The sequence below is a fragment of the Triticum aestivum genome, chromosome 2B (assembly GCF_018294505.1).
Source record: "Triticum aestivum cultivar Chinese Spring chromosome 2B, IWGSC CS RefSeq v2.1, whole genome shotgun sequence".
Lineage (NCBI taxonomy): Eukaryota > Viridiplantae > Streptophyta > Magnoliopsida > Poales > Poaceae > Triticum > Triticum aestivum.
The window spans coordinates 89439912-89457328 of NC_057798.1; positions in this window are offsets into that span (position 1 = coordinate 89439912).

The following is a 17417-nucleotide window of genomic DNA, read 5'->3' on the forward strand; positions in this document are numbered from 1 at the left end:
GTACTCGGCCACGTTGTTGGAGGCGGCGAAATGGATCTGCAGCGCATATCTGAGCTTGTCACCCTTGGGGGAAGTGAGGACGACGCCGGCTCCCAGGCCGGTGCGCATCTTGGAGCCATCGAAGTGCATCCGCCAATGGGTCGAGTCGGGCGCTGGCGGCAGATACTAGGTCTCGGCCCAATCGACAATGAAGTCGGCAAGTGCTTGTGACTTGATGGCGGTGCGGGGCTCGTAGTAGATGGTGTAGGGAGCTAAGTCGATGTCCCATTTGGCCACTCGGCCAGAAGCATCTCGGCGTCCGATGATCTCGGCTAGTGGGGCTGTACAGACCATAGTGATTGGATGCTCTTGGAAGTAAGGCTTCAATTTCTTGGCGGAAAAATGCACGCCATAGCACATCTTCTGGTAGTGGGGGTAGTTCTGCTTGGAGGCCGACAGTACCTCGCTCAGGTAATATACCGGTGTCTGGACAGGTAGCGCCTTGCCTTCCTCCTTGCGCTCGACTACAATGACTGTGCTGACTACCCGGCTGGTGGCAACAATGTATAGGAGCATGGGCTCTTTGGGAGTCGGAGCCGCCAGCACAGGGGGAGTAGTCAACATCTTCTTCAGTTTGAGAAAGGCCTCATCCGCCTTGGGAGTCCACTCAAAAAAGGTTGTCTTCTTCATGAGCTGGTACAAGGGGAGAGCCTTCTCGCCCAGCCGACTGATGAATCGGCTGATGGACGCCAAACAGCCGGTGAACTTCTGCACATCTAACAGTCGTCTGGGTGCTTCCATCCTCTCGATGGCCTTGATCTTCATAGTGTTGCACTCTATGCCGTGTTCGGAGACCAGGAAACCAAGGAGCTGGCCGGCTGGTACTCCGAAGATGCACTTCTCGGGGTTGAGCTTGATCTGGAATCGGCACAGGTTCTCAAAGGTCTCCTTGAGGTCTTCCAACAGAGTCCCACGTTTTCCGTCTTCACCACCACATCATGCACATAGACGTGGGCATTTCTGCCGAGTTGCTTGAGGAGGCACTTCTGCATGCAACGCTGAAAGGTGGCGCCGGCATTCCTCAAGCCGAACGTCATGGTCAGGTAGCAGAAGGCACCAAATAGCATGATGAAGGCGGTCTTCAGTCGGTCAGCCGGGATCAGTTTGATCTGGTGATATCCAGAGTATGCATCCAAAAAACTCAAGAGCTCGCATCTGGCTGTGGAGTCTATCACCTGATCAATTCTTGGCAGAGCAAATGGGTCCTTGGGGCAGGCTTTATTGAGACTTGTGTAGTCGATACACATCCGCCACTGCTTATTCTTCTTCAGCACCAGTACTGGGTTTGCTAGCCACTCTGGGAAAAACACTTCCATGATGAAGCCGGCTGCCAGGAGCCGGGCTATTTCTTCTCCAACAACTCTTCTCTTCTCTTCTGACAGGCGGCGCAAGGGCTGCCTGACGGGTTTCACATCAGACCGGACATGTAATTTGTGCTTGACGAATTCCGTCGGTACACCAGGCATGTCTTTAGGGGACCATGCGAAGATGTCTCGATTCTCACGGAGGAAATCGACGAGCTCGCCTTCCTATTTGCTGTCAAGGTTTGTACCCATGACAGCGCACCTCTCTGGGTGCTTCGGGTCCAAAGGTATCTTCTTTGTTTCTCTGGCCGGCTTGAATGATCCTTCTGCTTCTGACTCCTTGGGGTTGGGCGATAACTCAGGCTGCTTGCCGGCCATCGCCATGACCCGATCAAGAAGCCGTTTCTCAGCCGCGATCACCAAGGACTCGGCCAGCCGACTGCTCTCGTCCGCGCAAGCAGACGACTTTCTGTAGTTGCCGGCTACGGTTAGGATTCCCTTGGAACTCGGCATCTTCATCTTGAGGTAGGCGTAGTGGGGGACTGCCATGAACTTGGCCAACACTGGTCGGCCAAGCAACGCATGGTACGGGCTTTCAAGGTCCACCACCTCAAACCAAATTGGCTCTCGGTAGAAATGATCTTTGTCCCCAAAGAGGACGTCTATCAGAATCTTGCCGATTGGTGAGCAGGAAAGGCCAGGGTCAATGCCGTGGAACATAGTCCGGCTGCTTTGAAGCTATCTTCGCTTGATTCCTAACTTCTCCATCGTATCCTTGTACAGGATGTTGATACTGCTGCCTCCGTCTATCAGCACTCGCGAGAAGCGAGCGTCCCGCCTATCTGTGGTGAGTGTGGTGCCTAAGACCAAAGCGTAGGAGCCTGGACTCGGCATCACCTCTGGGTGATCGGCTCTACTCCAACTGATGGACCTTTCGGACCAGTGCATGAATTCTGGGGAGCTTGACGCGACTGCATTCACTTCTTGCTGCTGTTGGCGCCTGCTGCGCCGATCGTCTGCCACACTGGTGAACACCACATAGGCTCCGTGTTCATCCGGAAACTCGTCTTGTATCGCGCCGACTGGCCTGACAGCCGGCTGCTGGGGCGGCTGAGGCGGAGGCGGCCCAACAGGCGGGGGAGGGAGTAGGCCGTCTCCCTTGGCGATTCTGGTCAGCCAGTGGCATTTCCGGGTGGTGTGGTTTGACGACTTCGCGCCGCTGTGGAACTTGCAGGGGCCATCCAGGGTCTGCTCGTAGGAGAAAGCCGGCAACCAGTTGGACTTGCCGCCCTTCTGCCGCTTCGCCGTAGGTGGTCCCTCCGGCTGTTGGTCTTCGACTGTCGCCACTTGCCGGCTATTGGAAGCCGGCTGCGGGGCCTTGCGCTTGTGGTCGTTCTGCTGTTGCCACCGAATGGTGTCCCCAGCCGGAGTTCTTGGAGCCTGAGGAGCGACTTTGCCAGTCGCGCTGACTTGAATCTCCGCCTTCATGGAGGAGTCGGCCATGGCGTACTTGTCTGCCGTGATCAGCAGTTCATCGACGGTCTCCGGCTCGTCGCAGAGAAACTTGTGTTTGAGGAGGGTGCCTTCTCTGCACCCGGCAGTAAAGTACTCGATAGCCTGCACCTCGTGCACACCTTCGCAGGAGTTCCGGAGCTCGCCCTAGCGCGTGAGATAGTCGCGAGTGGATTCGTTGGGTCCTTTCACGCACAAGGAGAGTTGGTGAGGCTTGGGTGGTCGCTTGTACGTGCTTGTGAAGTTGCGGACGAAGGCCTCGGTGAAGTCGACCCAGCTGTTGATGCTGCGAGGCTTTAGACTGTTCAACCATGTCCGGGCCGAGCCCTGGAGCATGAGTGGGACATATCTTACGGCAACACGCTTGTTGCCGTTCGCTATATTGACAACGGTGGAGTAATCGATCAGCCAGTCCTCCGGCTTCACGGTGCCGGTATATTTGGGCGTGTCTCGGGGGAGCGTGAACCCTTTGGGGAAGGGCTCATCTCAGATGCGGGGTCCAAAGCAGGGAGGACCCAACTCGTCTTCTTCTTCCAGCGCCAAGGATCGGTGGAGTCGGTCGATCCGGTGGCGGGCATCGTTCTCTCCGACTCCCTCTCGGCGGCCAAGACGGTCGCCGAGAGTCGGATGTTCCACGGGCGGCGGGAAGACTCGCCTTTCTCTGCGAGGAGGGGGAGGCAGATAGTCATCCCTCCGTTCCATTGCTTTGGGATGGCCGTCTTGGTCGCGCTCGATGGTAATGCGAGTCCGACTGTGGCTAACAGCCGGCTCCTTGTCCTTCTTCCCGCGGGCCCTGCCAGTCGGCGTCCGGGACGTCGCGCCTTGGTCTCGGCGGGGTGGCGGGTCGTCGTTTTGTCGCTGCAGCGCCTCTGTGCGGCAGCCGGCTTCGTTCTGCGCGGCAGCCGCGTCGAGGAGCTGCTGAACTCGCTCCATCATCGTGTGGCGCTCTTCGCCCTCGAAGTTGTTGAGCTCGTCTGCCGCCGCCTGGGCGGCACGGATGTTCTCCGCAGGCGTGGCATACACAGGGCGATCAGCCCCGAACAGATTGGTGATTGCCTCGCCGCGTTGTCGGACCGCGCCTAGGTGGCTAGGCTCAGTCGGAGCCGGCGAGACGCCCACAGCGTGATCCATCTCGCGCTGGTAGGCTTCTGACAAGCGCCTCATGCTTGCCAGCTTCTTTGCACCCTCGATAAGTTGAAGGCGGCATGCCTCCAGCGTCTCGGCGTCGGCGTCTCCCGGAATCGGCGTGGTGAGGTCTCGCAGAGCCGCGTCGAGCGGGTCGTGCGCTCCCTCACCGGAACGCTTGCCATGATCGAGGACGAGAATCTCCATGACGGTGCTCCCGCCGCTCCCCTCGCAAGGGAGCGGCTCATCGTAGACCACCACGTTGGTGGGAAATGCATCGAGCGACGCCGTGTTGGAGTCGACCAGCATCGGGTCGGTGGATTCTATGGACTCCAGGTCCACGGCAGGCTCGCCGACGACATGGAGTTTGTCGAGGAGACCCGCGAGGAGGCTCTCGGGGCCGCTCGTGCGTGCGTCGGACGCAGGCTCGTCGGAGTGGCGAACCTCACCGATAAGCTCGGCGAGGCTGCTGGTCGCGCATGCGATCTCAGCCCCGTGCAGCGCGTCGGCGCAAACTCCATCTGGTGTGCCGGGCTGGCTGCACTCGCCAGGGAGGAAAAGGGTTCCCGTCCAGAGCAGGTCTCTGGACGACGGTGCACCTCGCCCCACGGTGGGCACCAAATGTCGGGGGTTGGGTACGACATATGCCAAAGGATGGCTTATCATGGTGGGAGCGAGTCGAACGTCGCCGGTGCCCGGAAGCGGGATAAGGCGAAGACATGCACGCCAGCGGAACTTACCCAGCTTCAGGGCTCTCCGAGGAGATAACACCCCTACTGCTGCTCTGCGGGGTCTCCGCATGGTCACTATGGCAAAGTGGTTACAATGGTGCTCCTGGAGCTATTTCTGGAGGTAGGAGAGGGCAAGGCTAGCTCTCTCCTTCCTATGATCTAAGGTCTATCTCTATCTGGGTCCGAACCCTTTGCATGGGCTTCTCGGGGGGTTTATATAGGCCTACTCCCCAGGGGTACAATGGTAATCTGGCTGGGCGCGGGTCCCAGCCGTCTGTCTCTCATGCTGTCGTCCTCTTTGCCGACTACTGGGGCCCGCCGACTGGCGGGCCCCGCGGACAGGCCTGATACTGTAGCGGTACTCCTGATGACGCTGGCTTGGTCATATGGACATGGCAATAGCGCCGCCGTCCGGCGTGCGTTCACTGTCGCCATTCCCTATCTTGTCTGATTAATGGCGCGCAGGGCCCGTGGGAGGGGGCGGCCGACTCCAGGGGGCCGACTCCAACGGGTCCGTCTTCAGGGCGCTCGTGCCGTCTTCTGTCTACCCACTGACAGGCGGCCCCACTGTCCTTCGGTCGTACAGGCAGGCGTAGTGGGAACAGTGCGCTGCCCACTGTGGCTGAGGTCAGGGCAAGCATGGTGACAGTGCCACGCCTCGCCGGAGATCTTCAGCGATACGGCTTACTGTAGCCACGCCGGCCCCTTGTAAGCAGGGGGACGGCCATGTCGTGGCCGTACCCCGCCTCGCCCTTCGAGACGAGGGTGGAGTCACGGGCCGACTCTCCATATCCGGCCTCTCCGGAAGTCGCCGACCATGAGTCGGCTTATCTTGGAGTCTCCGTCTGAGACTCGGCTCGTCTTGGAGTTGCCGTCTGAGACTTGGCTCATCTTGGAGTCGTCCCTGGGACTCGGCATAACTTGGAGTCGTCCCTGGGACTCGACATAACTTGGAGTCGTCCCTGGGACTCGGCATAACTTGGAGTCGTCCCTGGGACTGGGCATAAGCGGTGCTACTGATCCCAATGTCTTGAAAGGTTCTGGGGCTCAGGTTAGCCTACCCGTGGCCCATTACTCCGACAATGGGAGGACGGCTAGCATCCACCCTATAGTTTGCAAAAATTTCTTTGGCTTCTTTTATTATAAATCTAAATTCATGTGACAAAAAGATAGTAGCTGCGCGGTTAACAGAAGAATGCTCAATATTAGAAAATTCTAGAAAAATCCTTTGTATGCAAGGATGCATGTGCATAAATTGCCTTTCAAGTTCAACTATAAGCATGGCAATAGCATCCGCAAGACTACTAGTTCTATGTAGAATAGAACTACCCAGAGAAGGTAAAGCACTGGCACAAGTAAAGAAATCTTGAATAACCCCTTTTCCAATAATATTTCCACTACCGATTCGAAACTTTTTAGTATGTAAGATAGGTGGTTCTTCAACAGGAGTATCAGAATTTTCCATGTTATCATTATTATCCATATCGACAATAATCTCCCCAATTTTAGACATAACGGCAGACAAAAGCGAGAGTGAAGAAGATGGAGAACTATAAAGAGAGGGCGAATAAAACTGCAAGGGTGAAGTGGGGCAGAGGAAAACGAGAGGCAAAGAGAAAATAATGTAATGCGAGGGAGATGAGTTTGCGATGGGTACTTGGTATGTCTTGACTTGAGCGAAGACCTCCCCGGCAAGAGGCCAGAAATCCTTCTTGCTACGTCTTGAGCTTGCGTTGGTTTTCCTTGAAGAGTAAAGGGTGATTCAGCACAGTAGCATAAGTATTTCCCTCAGTTTTTGAGAACCAAGGTATCAATCCAGTAGGAGGCTCCTCAAAAGTCCCACGCACCTACACAAACAAACAAGAACCTCACAACCAATGCGATAAAGGGGTTGTCAATCCCTTCACGGAAACTTGCAAAAGTGAGATCTGATAGAGATAATATGATAAGATAAATATTTTTGGTATTTTTATGATATAGATTGGAAAGTAAAAGATGCAAATAAAAGTAGATGGAGAACCTATATGATAAAAGATAGACCTGGGGGCCATAGGTTTCACTAATGGCTTCTCTCAAGATAGCATAAGTATTACGGTGGGTGACCAAATTACTGTCGAGCAATTGATAGAAAAGTGCATAGTTATGATATTATCTAGGCATTATCATGTATATAGGCATCACGTCCCTAACAAGTAGACCGACTCCTGCCTGCATCTACTACTATTACTCCACACATCGACCGACTCCTGCCTGCATCTAGAGTATTAAGTTCATGAAGAACAGAGTAATGCATTAAGAAAGATGACATGATGTAGAGGGATAAACTCATGCGATATGATATAAACCCCATCTTTTTATCCTCAATGGCAACAATACAATACGTTCCTTGCTGCCCCTGCTGTCACTGGGAAAGGACACCGCAAGATTGAACCCAAAGCTAAGCACTTCTCCTATTGCAAGAAAGATCAATCTAGTAGGCCAAACCAAACTGATAATTTGAAGAGACTTGCAAAGATAACTTAATCACACATAAAAGAATTTAGAGGAGATTCAAATATTTCTCATAGATAAACTTGATCATAAACCCACAATTCATTGGATCTCGACAAACACACCACAAAAAGAGTTACATCGAATAGATCTCCAAGAAGATAGAGGAGAACTTTGTATTGAGAATCAAAGAGAGAGAAGAAGCCATCTAGCTAATAACTATGGACCCGAAGGTCTGTGGTAAACTACTCACAACTCATCGGAGAGGCCTAGGAGATGATGTAGAGGCCCTCCGTGGTGGATTCCCCCTCCGGTGAAGCGTCAGCAACGGCTCCAAGATGGGATCTCGCGGATACATGAGGTTGCGGCGGTGGAATTAGGTTTTCATGGTCGCTTCTGATGGTTTCGGGTACGGGTGTATATATAGGAGGAAGAAGTATGTCGGTGGACGATCGAGGGGCCCACGAGGGTGGAGGGCGCGCCCACCCTTACAGGGCACGCCGGGTGTCGGTGTCAAAACCGGCGGATCTCGGGTAGGGGGTCCCGAACTGATCGTCTAAGGCTAATGGTAACAGGAGGCTGGGAACACGATGTTTACCCAGGTTCGGGCCTTCTCGATGGAGGTGATACCCCACTTCTTGCTTGATTCATCTTGCTGATATGAGTATTACAAGAGTTGATCTACCACGAGATTGTAGAGGCTAAACCCTAGAAGCTACCCTATGATTATGATTGTTCTTGTCCTTCGGACTAAACCCTCCGGTTTATATAGACACCAGGGGGGGCTAGGGTTACCCAGAGTCGATTACAGAGAAGGAGATCTATCATCCAAATCGCCAAGCTCGCCTTCCACGCCAAGGAGAGTCCCATCCGGACATGGGACGAAGTCTTCAATCTTGTATCTTTATAGTCCAACAGTTCGGCCAAAGCATATAGTCCGACTGTCCGGATACCCCCTTATTCAGGACTCCCTCAGTAGCCCCTAAACCAGGATTAAATGACAATGAGTCCGGCGCGCAGATTGTCTTCAGCATTGCAAAGCGGGTTCTCTCTCCGAATACTCCGTAGAAGATTCCGAACACAAGGATTGTGTCCGGCTCTGCAAAGACAATTTCCACATTCCACCGTAGAGAGAACAATAATCCACAAATCTAATATGCTGACAACTCTTCGTAGAGTGATATCACGCCATGGTCCAGTCATTATTCAAATCGTTTTCTCCTAACCAGCTACTACGCATATTGCGAGGCAGTTTCCTTGGCACATCTTGTCAAAGCAGAGATTGTGCCCCCCTTATCGCGGGATTCTCATCAATACGGGTGTGGGTAACCTAACCGCACCACCAATCGCGGTGAGTGGGGGACGAGCAGGTTTCATTAGGCAAGCGGGGAGGCGCAAAGTTTCATTGCCTATATAAATAGGAAATGCCTCTTCCTTTTCTCCCACGCCCTCTCCTTCTGCTCGTCCATTCTCTTTCGGTTGAGCCCTAGCGCCCGAGCGTTCATCTTCTCCACCAACAAAGGTTCTCCAAAAATGTCCGGATCCGGAGCAGGAGGCAAGTGGATGGCCTCTACCGTCCAGGAGAAGGATATCAAAAAGCTTCGGGAGGCCGGGTACCTGGCCCAGAAAATCGGCCATCGTCTTCCGACGGCGGGACAGATTGTCCCTACTCCGAAGTCCCATGAGAGGGTCGTGTTTCTCCCTCATTTTGTCTGCGGTCTCGGGTTTCCCCTTTTTCCCATTTGTTCGCGGCATCATGTAATATTACGGGATGGATTTTCATGATCTATCCCCCGATTGCTTCCTCAACATCTCGACGTTTATCCTCGTGTGCGAGGACTTTCTCCGCATCACGCCACACTTCGGCTTATGGCTGAAGATCTTCAATGTGAAGCCCAAGGTGGTGAACGGCGAGCACGCCGAGTGCGGAGGCGCCATGGTGAGCAGGATGCCCAAGGTCACATGGCCGACAGGTACCTTCAATGATTCCGTCAAGGGGTGGCAGTAGCAGTGGTTCTATATTACTGAGCCGCGTGGCAAAAAGTGGGCCGCTGCCCCGAGGTTCCGATCCAGAGCCCCTTTGCGGCTTACGTCTTGGCCCAAGAAGGGCTTGAACTGGTCTTCATCCGACGAACTGTCGGTGATCCAAACACGTGTCAAAGGTATGGAAGACAAGACTATCAAGCTTGTTGACGTAGTCCAGGTGATGTTGGTCGGCCTGGTTCTTCCTTGTCAGCACCGAGCCTACAATTTGTGGGAGTATGACCCGGCCGAGCACCAGACACTGTGAGAGCTTTTCGGCTCCTCACACAAGGACATCTGGAAGGTGCCTTTTAAGTCTGGCAAACCGTGGCCGGACTCTGCCGCGGACCGTGGGTACCAACTATCCCGCCCCGCAAGTCCGGTAAGTAGTCATTATATTTTGTCCCTCCATATGTTTCATGGTCATATCCCGGGGAAGATGCCCTAACGCGCTTCCCACAATTATCCTAGGGATGGACAAAGAAGGCGGGGTGGATACACTTTCCAGCCCCGTTGCCAGAAGAACCAGCCGGACCACTTTTGATGAAGATGCTTGTCCCGGCGCCTTTACGAGGCTCCAAAGAAAGAGGCCCATAAAGAGGCCAAGGAGACTAGGAGCGGCCTCCGTCGTCGTGGTGCTTCGGACACAAAATCCGAAGACTCCAATACCCATCTCTCCTCCAAAGAGGAATAAGAGGAGGAAGAAGACGAGTCCCCCACGGGGGGAGGAAAGAAAAGGATGGCCTCCTCATCTCTGGAAGCCGAATTGGCTAAGAGGGGAAAAACTCTCCTGCCAGAGGCGTCCACTATGGCTACCAACAGCAGCCCGTAGTGGGATCCCATGGCCCAGCCCCTAGAAAACTCGTAAGTGCACGGAATCCGAACATATCTATGCGTCCAGGATTATTGAGGCATAATAAATTAATTGGTGCCATACTTTTTGCAGCCCGGCCAGGTCTCGCGCCGAACAGTCCTCATCGGAGGATTCGTTGAGCTCAGATGCCCTAGAGAGCGAGACACCTCCGAAGGCCCTTTCCCCGAAGCTCGGGCATGATACCGAGGTGTCATCCCAAAAGGAGCTAGACCAGGAGGGGCGTACCTCAGGGGTTGGATATACAGGAGCGGCGACTCCCCTGAGTGTCGACGGCGGGGGCGGTCTTGGATTCGGCCCACAGCCGGACACAGTCCCGGAGACCTTTGAGGCTTTGGGATTAGACAGGCAGCTCCCCTTGACTAGAGGAGGTGATCCTGCTCCACCGGCAACCTCTGTCCAACCATAGGTGCAGGGCAGCTTATTGACAGCACTAAAGAGTGCTTCCATCATTGATGAACACCACACCCTTGTGGGCGTGGTGATTGAGAAGGTTCAGGCCACTGAAAGTGGGCTGAATGAATCCTGCATCAGTCTTATAAAAGGCTTGGAGGTATGTTTTAGGAGTTTGTAGAAGAATTGTCATAGTATAGATAGTAGCCCCTGATACACTGTCCGGTGAAAGAAGGAACCAGACAGGGGATCAAATTTCCTTCCACAGGAGACTCAGTGCATGACATATATCTCCTCCTGTATAAACAGGCGTCTGCAGCGACTGCCGCCTCACATACTGCGGAAGTATCCAGATTGAAGCAGAGTCTTGAGCGGGCTGAAGAGGAACTTGGCCGGGTGAAGTAGCAGTTGGAGGACAATCAAGGTATGTCAAAACCTTATAAAGTTTAGCACAATTAAGTAGGTGTGCCTAATGAAAGTATATATATTGCACGCTCTAGGGGCGAATGCCGAAATTGAGGCATTGAAGAAAGTTGTGGCCTTAGCCGAAAAGAAGGCAGCCGCAGAGCAGGCCCTTCATGAGAAGCACGAGGCCAGGGTCATTGAAGCTGAACGAGAGCTTCAGGAGGCCGTGCAGAAAAGCGAGACTTTGGAGCAGAGTCTATCATTGAAAGAATCCAAACTCGCCCAAGCTCTCCAAGCTGCAACTGATGCTCGGGAGGAAGCCCAAGGTGCTCTGAAGGACATTTAGGAGGCAAGGAAGATTGCGGTTGGTAAGGCTTTTTCTTATCCAAAGCAATTGTTTATGCCGTAGCAGGAGAAATTCAAGTTGACAAATTGACTTCTGATTTCTCCAGGGGCGTTTACGGATCTTCCATGCAGCATATCTGATGCTGCTCAATTCTATCAAGCTGAGGAGAAGAAGACTGCGGAAAAGCTTTTTTGGTCGCAGTATTTGGCGCCGAATTATCCGGTGCCATTTGTCGATCAGCTGAAGCAGTTGGTCGAACTACACCAGGCGGCCGAACTAGCCATGAAGGATTTGATTGTCCGGCTATGGTCCGCCGAGCCCATTTCGAGCAGTTACTTTGGGCTCGTGAAGCGAATTGTGAGTGCTTGTCCTCGGCTTGACGTCATTAAGCGGTCGGTCTGTATAGAAGGTGCACGAATGGCATTTTCCCGCGCGAAGGTGCACTCGGGAAAGCTGGATGCTGAAAAGCTGATGACCGAGGGACCACCCGAGGGGAAGGAACACCGCAAGCCCGAATTATATTACGATGGTGTCCTGAAAGGATCCCACCTTGTGGCGGAGCAATGTACCAAAGACATTGTATTTCCATGAAGGCAATCATGCTGTCCTTTGTAAGGCGGAACAAAGTTATGTATTTCCGTGCTATATGAAAGTTTTTACTCCTGAGCGGCCGTTTTATATATTAATCTTGAGAGTTGGCCAGTCGTCGGCTTCTGCCCCCACGTAGGAAGTACGGGGGTGTTCGGGATACACCTGAACACTCTTTACCCCATTATTGGGTCCATAAAGGAGGTGTTTAGCACACCGAACCAGGCAATCAGACTATAGGGCTTTATCACTCTCACTTAGCCATAGGAATTCGAGTATGGTAGGCGCAGCCCCTGGTGTCCGGAAGACCGCACAAGGGGCTCTAACAGCACATGATTGCTAGACTGATCTGTCGTACTTTGCATTTATTATGGAATTATGCGGAATAAATCCTTAAAGATTTTACAACCTCTCGAACAGCTGACCAGCTCTCGCCTTATCATGAAAGTCAGTTTTCGGCTTTCTCTACTGAGGTGCTCGTCCGGAAAAACCGGGACACAATCGCAGTAGTTCTCCCAGTGCTACCTTAGCCGATATTGTGGAACGTACGGTACCAAAACATGGGAGCCGGGCAAACCCAACTAATGACCCAAGACATGATTCAGAGCTGATGCATATAATGCTATATGTTCGGGGTGCCGAGTGACTGAAAGGGTGGTCTGACTTTGTTGCCATAGTGCGGGTACAATGAAGCCCCTTGGCATTTTAAAGTCATAACACAGTATTCAGATGCCGGTATGACTAAAGATGTCAATGAGGAATGACAGCAGATAAGCTTCATATGACTCTACATGTTGTATTTGAGTAATACGTCTATGCGTATGAGTACGGTACATGTTATATAAAAGAGGTATGATGGCAGTACCTGTTAGGACCGGGCAGTAGGGAGCTGCGTGCGGATCCGAAGTATATCCGGATTGTATTTGGGGGAATTTATGAAGATTCCCCCTTTGCGCGTCCGAGCTGATTCCATGCCGCCAGTCCTGTTATGGGCAAAAGCGAACATGTAAAGAAAATGCTAGAGACATTTGTGTGCCACGGAATGGTTGTGCCGTCAGATGTGGCCCTTCCAGCTTATGCCGAGGTCTTTAACTGAGCCCTGGTCGAGCTGAGATGCCATGCCGTGAAGTAGTTTGGAATCCTTAATCGATGTCCGGGAGTCTCGCTGTCGAATCAAAGTTTGATTGAGAAAGCCGCGATTCGCTGCTCCTGTTGCTAAAGTGGCGGGGTACTCTTCGGCACCGAGATGGAGTTCGGCCTTGCCCGTAGTTGTGACTATGTCACGGAGGCCTGGTGTTTTAAGCTTGCCATAGGCATGGTGTGGTACTGCATTGAATTGAGCCAATGCAGTTCTCCCTGGCGGTATGTAATTGTTACTGCATAGAGGGACAGTGTCAAAGACGAACTTCTTGGTATGGTGACTTTTTGGTGGTCCGAGGACCATCTCCAGAGTGATGGGGCCTATACAACTGGCCTTCGCACCTGGTATGACACCTAGAAATGATGTTTTTAATGGGTTTGATCCTCAAGTGATCAATACCTATCCAGCACACTGTGTCCTGGTGTAGCAAGTTTGGGCTGCTGTTTCCACCAATAGGAGGATATCCCTGGTTGATATTGGCCAGACGGTCTAGTTGATCGAAGATGATCGGTCGTATTTTTATATGGTGGGGAAACTTGCTTTGTCGAGTTGACATCCCGAAGAGTACACGTCCGCTCCCATTTGGGGATGTGGACGGTGTTTATCATGTTCACTGTTTTGGTTGGCGGAAGAAATTTCTTTTGCCCTGTATTGCTTGATGATCTGAGCTTGAGATCCCTTCTTACTCTTTGGCGCCGACCTGCCGGCTTGTTTAAAGACCCATCATTCTCTATTGGTATGATTGGATGCCGTTCCTGGGGTACCATGAACTTGACATGGGCGGTCAAGTATGCGGTTCAGGCCGGATGGGCCCGAATTATTATTTTGAAGTGTCTTCTCCTGCTTACCGGACTAAGGGCCACGAACTCCTGCATTCACTGCCATGTCCTGGGCATTATCATTTTTCTTGGGATGCTTATGTTTGTTGCGTCGAGGTTTGCAGACGCTGTTCCTGGCCTCTGATGTGCCCGGGGTGCTTGCTATGTTGTTGTTTAGTATATTTCACTGGTCTTGCGCGTAGCCCCTAGCCGCAGTGTGTTGGTGGCAGGGTATAGACTGGCGTTCGGGTTTTAGTGCCTCCTCCTCTAATTGAGGTAGTAGCCTGCGCTTTGGGTAGCATTTTGTTCGGCGCTTGAGTCCGTATTCCATGGCTACCCGGACCTCAGCCCATCTGTCTATTAGCAGCTCCTGATCTGCTTGTAGCTGATGTTGCTTCTTCTTCAGGCTTCTTGTAGTGGCTATAAGCCGGCGCTCAAAGCGCTCCTGAAGCACGCCGAGTTCGTCGTTGCCTAAGCTTATCTCGTCTTCAGAGCGAGGCATATGATTGTCGTCCTTCAAGTCTCCGTCTGTCGCTGTTTCATCTGGGCTAGCATGCTCGTTTTCCTGTTCGACCTGTTCGAAGGTAGGCTGATCGGGATTGTATTTATCTTCGGCACCATCCGGGTTGTTTTCGTCTCCTGTCCCGGTATTGTTGTGGCGGGGCTTAGAGCGGCGTCGATGACGCCCAAGCTTTGGTTTCTTCCCTAAGGGGTTATCTTCTGTTGCCTCATCACCATTGTTTTCTTTGGGGGTGTCCACCATATATATATCATATGAAGAGGTGGCTGTCCAGCGCCCTGTGGGCGGTGGTTCCTGTTCTTCTCCTGCATCGTCGTCTATAACGTCGATGTCTTCGGAGTCAAAGTCAAGCACGTCGGTCAAATCATCGACCGTGGCTATGAAGTGGGTGGTGGGTGGTGAGGGAGTCCTAGATTAGGGGGTGTCCGGATGGCCGGACTATGGCCTTTGGCCGGACTCCCGATGCAAGATTGAAGACTTCGTCCCGTGTCTAGATAGGACTTTCCTTGGCGTGGAAGGCAAGCTTGGCGATACGATATGAAGATCTCCTCCCATTGTAACCGACTCTGTGTAACCCTAGCCCTCTCCAGTGTCTATATAAACCGGAGAGTTTTAGTCCGTAGGACGAACAACAATCATACCATAGGCTAGCTTGTAGGGTTTAGCCTCTCTGATCTCGTGGTAGACCAACTCTTGTACTACCCATATCATCAATATTAATCAAGCAGGAGTAGGGTTTTACCTCCATCGAGTGGGCCCGAACCTGGGTAAAAACATCGTGTCCCTTGTCTCCAGTTACCATCCGCCTAGACGCACAGTTCGGGACCCCCTATCCGAGATCCGTCGGTTTTGACACCGACATTGGTGCTTTCATTGAGTGTTCCTCTGTGTCGTCACCTTTAAGCCCGATGGCTTCTTCGATCATCAACCACGACGCGGTCCAGGGTGAGACTTTTCTCCCCGGACAGATCTTCGTGTTCGGCGGCTTCGCACTATGGGCCAATTCGCTTGGCCATCTGGAGCAGATCGAAAGCTACACCCCTGGCCATCAGGTCAGATTTGGAAGTTCAAACTACACGGCCAACATCCGCGGGGACTTGATCTTCGACGGGTTAGAGCCACCAACATTGGTCCTGGATTAGGGGGTGTCCGGATGGTCGGAATATGACCTTTGTCCGAACTCCCGGACTATGAAGATACAAGATTGAAGACTTCGTCCCGTGTCCGGATGGGACTTTCCTTGGCGTGGAAGGCAAGCTTCACGATAGATATGAAGATCTCCTCCCGTTGTAACCGACTCAAGTAACCCTAGCCCTCTCCGGTGTCTATATAAACCGGAGAGTTTTAGTCCATAGGACGAACAACAATCATACCATAGGCTAGCTTCTAGGGTTTAGCCTCTCTGATCTCGTGGTAGATCAACTCTTGTACTATCCATATCATCAATATTAATCAAGCAGGAGTAGGGTTTTACCTCCATCGAGAGGGCCCGAACCTGGGTAAAAACACCGTGTCCCTTGTCTCCTGTTACCATCCGCCTAGACGCATAGTTCGGGACCCCCTACCCGAGATCCGCCGGTTTTGACACCGACATTGGTGCTTTCATTGAGAGTTCCTCTGTGTCGTCACCTTTAGGCCCAATGGCTTCTCCGATCATCAACCACAACGCGGTCTAGGGTGAGACTGTTCTCCCTGGACAGATCTTCATGTTCGGCGGCTTGGCACTGCGGGCCAATTCGCTAGGCCATCTAGAGCAGATCGAAACCTACGCCCCTGGCCATCATGTCAGATTTGGAAGTTTAAACTACACGGCTGACATTTGTGGGGACTTGATCTTCGATGGATTCGAGCCACGGCCGAGCGCGCCACCCTGTCACGATGGGCATGATCTAGCTCTGCCTCCAGACAGCGCTCAGAGCGCCGCTCAGGTGTCCGCTCTGACCCTTAGCTCGGAGCCGACCGCGCCAATCGGGGACAGACGGTTGGACGCTGCCCCGGAAGCTGCAATCTCTACGGCGATCGAGCCGAATACCAGCCTAGTCCTTTGTGAGGCCTGTGACTCCAAGGTGCCGGACTCCTTTCCGGACTCTGAATCTTCCGCACCCCTTCCGATCGAACCCAACTGGGCTCCGATCATGGAGTTCACCGCCACGGACGTCTTTCAGCACTCGCCCTTTGGCGACATCCTAAAACTAAAGTCTATCTCTTTGTCAGGAGAGCCCTGGCCGGACTATGGTCAGCAGGGTTGGGATGCGGACGACGAAGAAATTCGAAACCCACCCACCACCCACTTCATAGGCACTGTCGATGATTTAACCGGCAGGCTCGACTTCGACTCCGAAGACATCAACGGTATGGACGCCGATGAAGGAGACAAACAAGAACCAGCGCCTATAGGGCACTGGACAACCACTTCATAACACGATGTATGCATGGTGGACACACTTAAAAGAAACAACGATCAGGATCAAAAGGGCGCAACGAGGGATCGTTCCCTCGAAAAGCAATCAAAGCGGCGGCATAAGCGCGGCGCCAAACCCCACCTCGACAGAGACCCAGCCATAGAGCAGGGTGAACCGGCGGACGACGAACATGCCGTCAAGCAACCGTCCGGACAGGGCAACTTGGATAAACAAACTGAACAACCCGTCCCCGACGAAGATAATAGTCCGGACGACCTCACGTCGGACAAGTTGCTGGAGCAGAAGAACCTCCACCAAAGGCTCATCGCCACCGTGCGTAGCCTGAAAAAGCAGAAGCGGAAGCTCAAAACAGCGGAAGATGCACTCAGAATCACACGGGGCAAAGTACTCAGCACCGCACACAAGTATGGCGAAAGTCACCACACAAAGAGCTATCCGAAGCGAAAATTACTACCGGAATTTGATGAGGAGGCCTTAGAGCCCCCACAGTCAAAAAACAAGGAAGCCACCAGGTCGGATAGACGACCCCACGATCGACATCGAGCGACACAGGGCCCCGCACTCAATCCGGCACGCTATCCGCCTAAGGATTCACATCAAAAAGACAGTCCAACCAGATCCATCTACGGGCCAAGTAAGCAAGCTCTAGTAAGCAATGCAGTGCAACAAATATCCGAACATCGCGGAAC